Below are 8,466 nucleotides of genomic sequence, written 5' to 3'. Positions count from 1 at the left end.
GCCCCGGGGACGGTTTTCGACCCTTATTGGGTTTCGTTCGCGCAACCCACGTCCTAATCGGTCAGGGTATCGGCGCTTTGCGCGGGGCCATACAATGTTTCGAGGAGGCCGCGATCCCCCCAGTGGGGTATAACGGGCGCGCGAGCGCTCCGTTACGCGGCGGCGCCGGCTTCGGGAACTCTCGGCGGAGCTCGGGGGCGTTCGGGAGTTTCCGGCCCGCCCGTTCGCGTTTGACGGCCGGCGGACCCTCGGCTCCCGCGCGCTTCCTACGGTCGCGTCACGTGACCTGGCGCTTGCCTCTCATTGGTCGGCCCCCCTCCCCACCGCCCGCGGATTCCAAGGCGCGCGCAGTAGACAGGTCTGCGCCCCGCGTTGCTAGATTCCAGATACGCGGCAGCCCCCCTACAGGCGCCCGCAGCGCCAACCAGGTGCGACACTTGGCGGCATGCCGGGACATCAACACTTGGCCAAACCTTCCGGGACTACCGGTCGCGGTAAGGTCGGCATCCAGGTACCTGGAAAAGGGACGGCACGATAGCTAAGTACTTCCGATTTCCAAGAAATTCCAATCCCCCTACCGCCGATACTTTCTAGGAAATTGAAGTCATTGGAATAACAAAGACCGACCCCACCCGCTGTTACGGGATCAATTGGAGCAGTCCCCCCCTCCGGCACCCTTCCACGTGGAGAACGGAAGAACCTCGACTTATCCTCAGTCTTCTTCGGCGGAGACGCCGAGGAAGACTCCCTTTAGAGTAAGTGCGTACCCTGTCTGTTCAGGGACCACTGGAGTCGAGGCAAGCTGCCTTACGTTTCTTGCGAGCCTAGATTTTGCCCTCGTTGATTGTATTAACGAGACTAGAGTCCGCAGCCGTTGGCGGGGCATAGTGCGTAGCTGCTTCGCGGCTACGTGCCAGGCTGCACTTTCTGACTTCCGCTTTGCGACGCGTGCTTCCCCCTGGCGGCCGACAGGGTGAAGCGCGCGGCGCGGGCTGTCGTTGGGTCGTGCAGTCGCCTGCTTCGTTAACGCCTGCTTTTGCCCCGCGGTTTGTGTAACGCGAAAGTAATGTTTGATGGCGTGACGATGTCGCGTCTTAGAGCCTGCAATCGTTGGCGGGGCACAGTATGTCGCGGCTTTGCCGCGACGTGCGAGGTCGGACGACCTAACCTCCGCTTTGCGACGCACGCTTCCCCTTGGCGGCCGACAAGGTGAAGCGGACGTTGCGGGCGGTCGTTTGGGTCGGACGGTCGCCTGCACCGTTAACGACTGCTTTGCATCGGAGTAGTCTTTTTGGCCCTTCTGGAATTCTCTCATCTTACTCCTTTCTCTTGCTCTCGGCGAAAGTAGTCTCTCGCGTGGGTTAGTCTTAGGCGAGATTTAGTATCTATGTAGTTTACGTAAGTTGCGTAGTTTAAGGGTCGTTTCTTTCCCGCGGGAAGGAACGAAGAAAATCCCATCCTGACACCTCGACTGAGAGGTGACAGGGTGGGTGTCTAGGTAGACGTTTAGTGCTCCTAGACGGGCCTTGTGGAGCGGCAACCTCCTCGTGGTGGGCCTGGGGAATTGATGGTCCGGTTTGCCCCTAAGTGGGCTTCGAGCATGAATTCGCGAATGGCTGCTCTATCGGTTTCTATTTTTCTGGGATTTTCCAGTAAATACTATTGGGTTGTTCGGAAAGTAATTTCGGGGTTTTTTTTTTTTTTGTATGAAAATGAAAGACGAGTTTCTTATAGGGAATAAATATTATATTGAATTAAAGTGAAATAATGTGAAATAAAGTGAAATGTGAAGAAAAACTGGTCTAAGTGATTTTTACCCTCCTCGTTTGAAGTAAAGGTTTTACCGTATAAACAATTTTGTAGAGACCGGAACAAGTAATAATCGGAAGGTGCACGTCTTTTCCTTCTCTGGTTACCGCTGACGTGAATTCACGTCTTTTTACCCCTGTGGACCGCTGACGTGAATTCACGTCTTTTTACCCCTGTGGACCGCTGACGTGAATTCACGTCTTTTTACCCCTGTGTACCGCTGACGTGAATTCACGTCTTTTTACNGAAAATTTCTTCTCCCGGGCATACATTTTAGGGGTTGAAATTTTTCGATTTGTAACAGGAACATAGGATAACCGAGGAGGTGGCACGGACCTTCTCCCGGGCATACATTTTAAGGGTTGAAATTTTCGATTTGTAACAGGAACATAGGATAACCGAGGAGGTGGCACGGAGCCTCTCCCGGGCATACATTTTAGGGGTTGAAATTTTCGATTTCTAACAGGATCATAGGACAACCGAGGAGGTGGCACGGAGTTTCTCCCGAGCAAAAATTTTAGGGGGTGAAATTTCCGATTTCTAACAGGATCATAGGACAACCGAGGAGGTGGCACGGAGTTTCTCTCTGGTGACTTTCAAGGATCAGGAATAGGCGATTAGAGGGTTCGCTAGACATGCTCGTCTAATTAAACGTACTCATTGTTATCGTTCAATAAGTTGCTTTATTGCATTAATTATTATACAGTTTATTATACCTAAGTTACAAGTACATAAGTTCTCGTGCTCGTTTAACAGCCTACTAAAAAGCAGCTGCTTCAGCTGCTTTGTAACATGTAACCTAACATACATATAAATAAGGCTTGTATACCTCGCAAAACTTATATTTACCGCAAAGTCGTAAAAAAGTAGAAGCCGATCGAGCGAATTGATGCTTCGATGCCAACTTAGGGGCAAATCGGACCACCAATTCCGCAGGCCCACCGCGAGGACGTTCCATATCGGCAGGATGCAAAGGAGTAAACGTATCGCCGGATTACCGGCCGATAAGCGTCTCCCGGATGTCCGAGACGTTCCTCGCAACCCAGAGAGCAGCCAAACTTCGAGACCCAAAAATAACCTTCCGATATATTACTACCCAGCTTAAGGTGTTACGAAGTTGTCCAACGCACAACGTAAACGTATATGGCAGACGTACCTGATGTCATTGCTCTCGTACGATTACTCCCCACCATCTGGACATGACATTGGAAAATATACTTTCCCAATTGGATGGGTTTGGCGCAAGTTTTTTTCTCTTACCCGGACCGTGTCCTCGTTGCGATCACCTCTTCTTGAGAATGAATAAACACTCGGTCCGGCGCGCCACCTGGCGCCGACCGCGCGAAGCCTAGCGCGCGCGGCTCGGTCGGTAACGCAGGGCGCGCCACGTGACCCTCCGCGGCCTCGCATACCAGACGCGCTCAATGAATCGGGAAGCGGAGGAGGAGCGCTGCCGGGAGAGTATTAATGAACCGGCGCACTTTATTATGCGCCCCGACCGCGAGGGCCGATGACGACGACCCTTCGCCCCGCCGACGGCCTCCTCCAGGCTCCTCCGAGAGTGACCTCGGAAGCCCCGCCGACCGCTTTTACTTTCTCCGAGACCTCATCGAGGACTCCGATAAAAAATAAGTCGATATCGAAGCAAATACATGTCACTTAACGCTACCAGTTTCTTGATATCGTCCTCCGAGTCATATAAGACTGCAAGAAACAATGATTTTCAGTCAGAAGAAAGGTTACATGGAATTTCCTTATCTCTTCCTGACGTTCCTATCGTTTTTTACGGACCCTAGGTTTGGTAAGGACCTTATGCAGTTTGTCAGGTCTCTAGGCTTCGTGCAACTCACCCTCGATTTATATCGCGAAGCGTTAGGGCGCGAGCCCACTTCCGCGCGTCGTAAACCGTCGCCCAGCGGACTCCTTCGCCAGTAAAAAAGGAACTCGGGCGAAAAAGAGAGCGCCGCGAGTCTTAAAAACCCGAGGCGGCCGCGACTCGCTTATTATTTCCGAGCTTTATGCGCGCGGAGGCTCGCCGAGGCTGGTAAAGACCGAACACGGTAGGACCTCTCGTTTTACGTGCTTTCGGGGTCCGGGAACCTCTCGTTTTCGACGCCGTAAAACGCGCCCTGCCCTCTGGTGGCGAGCGCGAGAAGCGCGCTCGCCATCTTGGATGCCGCCTCGTTTGAATTTTAAACGCGCCGGCATTTATCAGTACCGAAATTCAAGAGAAACGTGCGCAGGAGTTGCGTGGAATTATATTGGGTATTGTACTAAATAGCATATTCTATCGTATCATCTCTTAAAGAGGGTTTTTATTCTACCTAGGTCGATCGATCCACCTACGGGGAATCGCGCGCCATCTTGGATGCCGCCTCGTTTGAATTTCAAACGCGCGTTTATCCGTGCCGAAATTCAAGAGAAGCGAAATCATGCGCAGGAGTTGCGTGGAATTATATTGGGTATCGTACTGAATGGCATATTCTATCGTATCATCTCTTAAAGACGGTTTCTATTCTCCCCAGGTCGATCGAGCCACCTACGGCGAATCGCGTCGACGAGGCCGCCGCGGTCGCCGGTAGACAGGATGTGGCGCACCGCTGAAATTCATTCGATGTCGAGCCGCAAACTCTTTCTTTACGAGCCGAGGGGGGTACGGCGTGAAGTTTATCGCGCCGCAACCCCCTGGGAGGCTCCCCTTTGCGACGAGAGATCGAAGCCATCGCGACCATAACCAAGAAAGAAGGACAAGGACGCGCGGAGCACAAGTGCGAATAAATCATTGGGGACTTGTCTTAGCCACCGTTTCGGTACCTCAATTTCGCCGGCTCGGTTTTCCCAATATCCAAATTTCCAAATCGCCAGGACACTTCTTAGACGCTGCCTCCTCATGCATCGAAGTCTCCGACATTTCCGTCCAATATCCTTAAAAAGAAAGATATGTGTTTAATTCCAGTGAACTGGTTTGAGGTGGGTTTCACGTAAGCTTGGTGTCTTACCAAGAGGACATTACGCCGAGGTACTTATTCCCGGTACTCGTTGCAGGGGCAGAGGGCCATCTCCGAGCGCGGGTCGACGCCGGGGGTCTCCTGTGCGTCCCGACGCCTCCGTCGATCGCGTCCCGCCTTCCCTCCTCCTCGTCCTCGCCTAGGTCGGTCTCTGGGTCTTTGTCTCCCAGGCACGGTCCTCTCGAGGAAGCGGCCACGGGACCTGGGTTATTTATTGCACAGCCTCTTAAGAAACCCCGGTCCATTCCGCGGAGAGACTCATTGTCCCCCGGGAAACGGAAATGGCTAGCCCGCTGCGCGGTGCCAGGAGGCCCTCGATAAGGGACTCTCCTCCGAGGCGGAGAGAAATCCCCGTTTCCGAGGCGTCGCCGTTCCTGGTTCCGATCGGCGACCTGGAAGTTCAGGACTCCTGAAAGGAGGGAGCCACGCTAGAGTAAGCGCGCCTCGGCCCCTTCTTCTTAACGATTTCCTCGCCGCCTTGTGGTTACCCTTCGTCCGGATGGCACGATACCGCTAATTCTCCTCGTTTCGCCTTCCTTAGGAAGTGCGGCGACATCGGAAACGCCCTCCTCGAGGGTCGACGGAGCGCGTCCCTCTTCTAGGTGATCTGAAAGTGTCAAATATACGTACGATAAAGAAACCTCAATCGTCATGATTTCATAAAGGCCCTAAGGAAGACCGCGATGGTCATGAAATTTCATTTAAAATTTTTTTTAAATATATTTATCTCGGAGAAGAACCAAAAAAATTGAAAATTCACGAGCATCGGGTTTTTCCTCATATCTTCATTTATTATCTTATACCTTCATTATCTCATACCTTCATATCACCTTAAGGGTCTTCCCCGAGAATCAATTCGCTCGTTCCCTTGAAGCGTCTTCGAGAGGTCGGAGACGGAGTTCCCCGAAGGCTGGCCGAGTCAAAATCCTCGTTACCGACGCCGAGAGGGCCCGCGAATCGACTACCGGGCCCCCCGGCTGTGGGAGCTCGAAATCGTTTTATGGGTTGTTCGTCCTCGCTTGTGCGGCTCGTTGTTTGTCGACTCTGAAAACAAGGAGATTCCTCGAACCGAGCCCGCGACGCCGACGCGGAAATCGCCCCTCTTCCTAACCCCCGTCAGGGCGTCGTCGAGGACCCGACGCCGAAGGGTCTCCTCACCCGGAAGTCAGACTAAACGACGTCCCTTGGGAATTAATTTCACATTGATCGATTTCATACGACAAACAATGTGGTTTGTTCATTTCATATCACCTTACACACCACACACTTTCGTATCACCTTAAGGGGATTTACCCTTACATACGATGTATACGTATGTCAGGGTATCAAGAAAGTTATTACGCTTTTTACGGTCTAATTGAAGGTTAAAACCCGTAATAACTTATGGAGAACACAAGACAAAGTGCTGGGATTTATCGTAAAGTGTGTAGCCATCTTGAGAGAGAGATATGCAACTCCATTGTTTGACCTAACCTCTGACGCCTTTAACGCTTCCGAAGACAATAACCTATCGGTGCACCGTAGGCAGACCCGTGATTCCGAAAAGAAGTCTCGACTTCGAATGAGTTATTGTATTCACCCGAGATGGCCTTTCGGAGTCACCTTTGGCCATTATCACCCCGGTATTATAAAGAACTTTTAAAGTACCCATAAACAATTATTAAAAAAATTGAAATTTTATGGGTGCAGGACCTTTCCTCGTAGCCTCCATGTTCATATTTTCAGGTTTGAAACGATTCGGTATGCCCAGTTGGAAGAAAAGCTTCATAAAAGAAACCTCTTCAACGCCACTTCCATACCTCCTTAACGGCGCAGTGGCGCCCTCTCTGAGAGCGGCTCGAAGTTAAACGGCCGAAAATGCTCCCACGAGTCGCCTCTTTCGGCGTCGAGTCGTTCAGGCTTCTGTTTACGTTTAAACACATCTCTCCGACATTCCGGGAGCGACTCGACCTCGCGCGGGACCAGTCAAAGGAAAAACAGGGAAACACGAGGAACACTCACCGCGAACCGAGGAATGGCGTCCAGGAGCCTTTTGCTGCCGGCCGACGACGAAATGTTTACTTCAAGCCCGCCGCTTCTTAAGGACCTGCCAGGGTGTCCATGGATCTGGAAATAAAGGGATGGGGCTTAAAGTTAGATTCCAGACGTTGCAAGGGCAGGGGACAACCACGAGGGACGCGCGGCGGCCATCTTGCATTGCCGCGCAAACGCGATCTCTTACTTTTATCCGAACTGGAATGTACTGTATCGTTTCAAACTTTACAATATAAATATTAAACCTTTTATCTTAACTGGAATGTACCTAATCGTTTCAAACTTTATAATATAAATATAAAAGATACGATATACAAGGGGACGAAGCACGAGGGCCGCGGCGGCCATCTTGAAACCTTTCTCTGAACTGGAATACATGGCGTTACTTTTGAGGAAGTGGACGCGCCGAGTCGCTACCGAAGCACGAGGCGTGAAACGCCCCTCATCCATGAAAGGTTATCGTTGCCATCGCCGTTGTCGCTGTTATTTATTGAGCCCAAGAATAGGAACTAGTTACAGGTTAAGGAGAGCGCACGGCACGGTGTTAATAACCTGGCAAGGTGAGCGGATGGAACAAAGGTGAGGTTAGGAAAAGAAAAAAAAAAAAGGAGTCGTTTCACTTAACCAGCGCTTGCTGTCGAAAGTTATTCGCCAAAATTCAATTTCACATCTGTATACTATTTTACATACATACATGACCCTTTCATATCACCTTAAAGAATTAAAAAAAATTCCAAATTACCTTCCCGTGGTACAAGTTTCCCTCGAGGAAATTCCGTTAGAGCGGAAAGTTAATAATCGACCTCGTGGGACAATTGAAAGGAAGCGGCTCGTTAGTTTCGTCCTTCCAAGAGGGTGCCTGGATTTCTAGTTTAACGTAGCGCCACTTTGCCTCCCTCTGGCGGCAAGATGGCGAAGCAGACTCGACAGCGTGACGCGGTTTCGCGCAATTCGCGATCCTTAGGCCGAAGGGTGTACCAACGAGCGGCCGAATTGCGGGTTTCCGGCCGGCGGGTCCCAACCGCTGCGGAACGGCCGCGCGAGAGCAACCGTCTTGAACATAAGGCGCTCCCTCGCGACACGTCCCTAAGGTGCAGGGGGGATATCAAAGGGACTGCTACGAGCGTCGTTACGAGTCGAGGACACGAGGCGCGTGCCGCGTCTCCTCCACCAGATGACTTCCGACATTACCTACTTCTAATTCCGTCACGGGAATTATCAACTGCGGATCTTATGAGCGGGTTTAAGGGGACGTCAAACCTTTCTTAGAATCTTTTTCAACTTTACAACGTCCTTCATGAAATTTCATTTTATATAACAAAATTTTAAAACATCTATGAACAAATGTTTGAACTTTACAAAGTGAACGTGGAGGCTATAAGGAAGGTCCCTCGTGAGATTTCATTTTATATAACAAAATTTTAAAACATCTATGAACAAATGTTTGAACTTTACAAAGTGAACGTGGAGGCTATAAGGAAGGTCCCTCGTGAGATTTCATTTTATATAACAAATTTTTTAAATATCTATGAACAAATGTATGAACTTTAGAACGTGTAGGAAGGTCCTTCAGGGAATTTCATTTTTTAGAAGAAATTGTTTATAAATCTATGAA

The 8,466-nt window shown here is 50.6% G+C and overlaps 1 long non-coding RNA gene across 2 annotated transcripts in view; it reads right to left on the bottom strand.

Moving 5' to 3' along the window:
• Window positions 1-2,484: 2,484 nt before the first annotated feature.
• Window positions 2,485-8,466, bottom strand: part of LOC105703058 — a 29,832-nt gene continuing 23,850 nt past the window's right edge. The window contains exons 2-6 of one of the 2 annotated variants that reach the window (XR_001104340.1): window positions 6,819-6,923; window positions 5,637-5,861; window positions 4,809-5,424; window positions 2,966-4,734; window positions 2,485-2,867 (exon numbers count right to left, since the gene is read on the bottom strand). This is a non-coding gene — a long non-coding RNA (uncharacterized LOC105703058). Of the gene's footprint in view, window positions 4,735-4,808; window positions 5,425-5,636; window positions 5,862-6,818; window positions 6,924-8,466 lie in introns of both variants that reach the window. The other variant, XR_001104339.1, reaches the window with a different exon arrangement.

The sequence above is a fragment of the Orussus abietinus genome, unplaced genomic scaffold (assembly GCF_000612105.2).
Source record: "Orussus abietinus isolate OABI.00-Male unplaced genomic scaffold, Oabi_2.0 scaffold50, whole genome shotgun sequence".
NCBI lineage: Eukaryota > Metazoa > Arthropoda > Insecta > Hymenoptera > Orussidae > Orussus > Orussus abietinus.
This window is presented reverse-complemented; position numbering and strand designations above follow the sequence as displayed.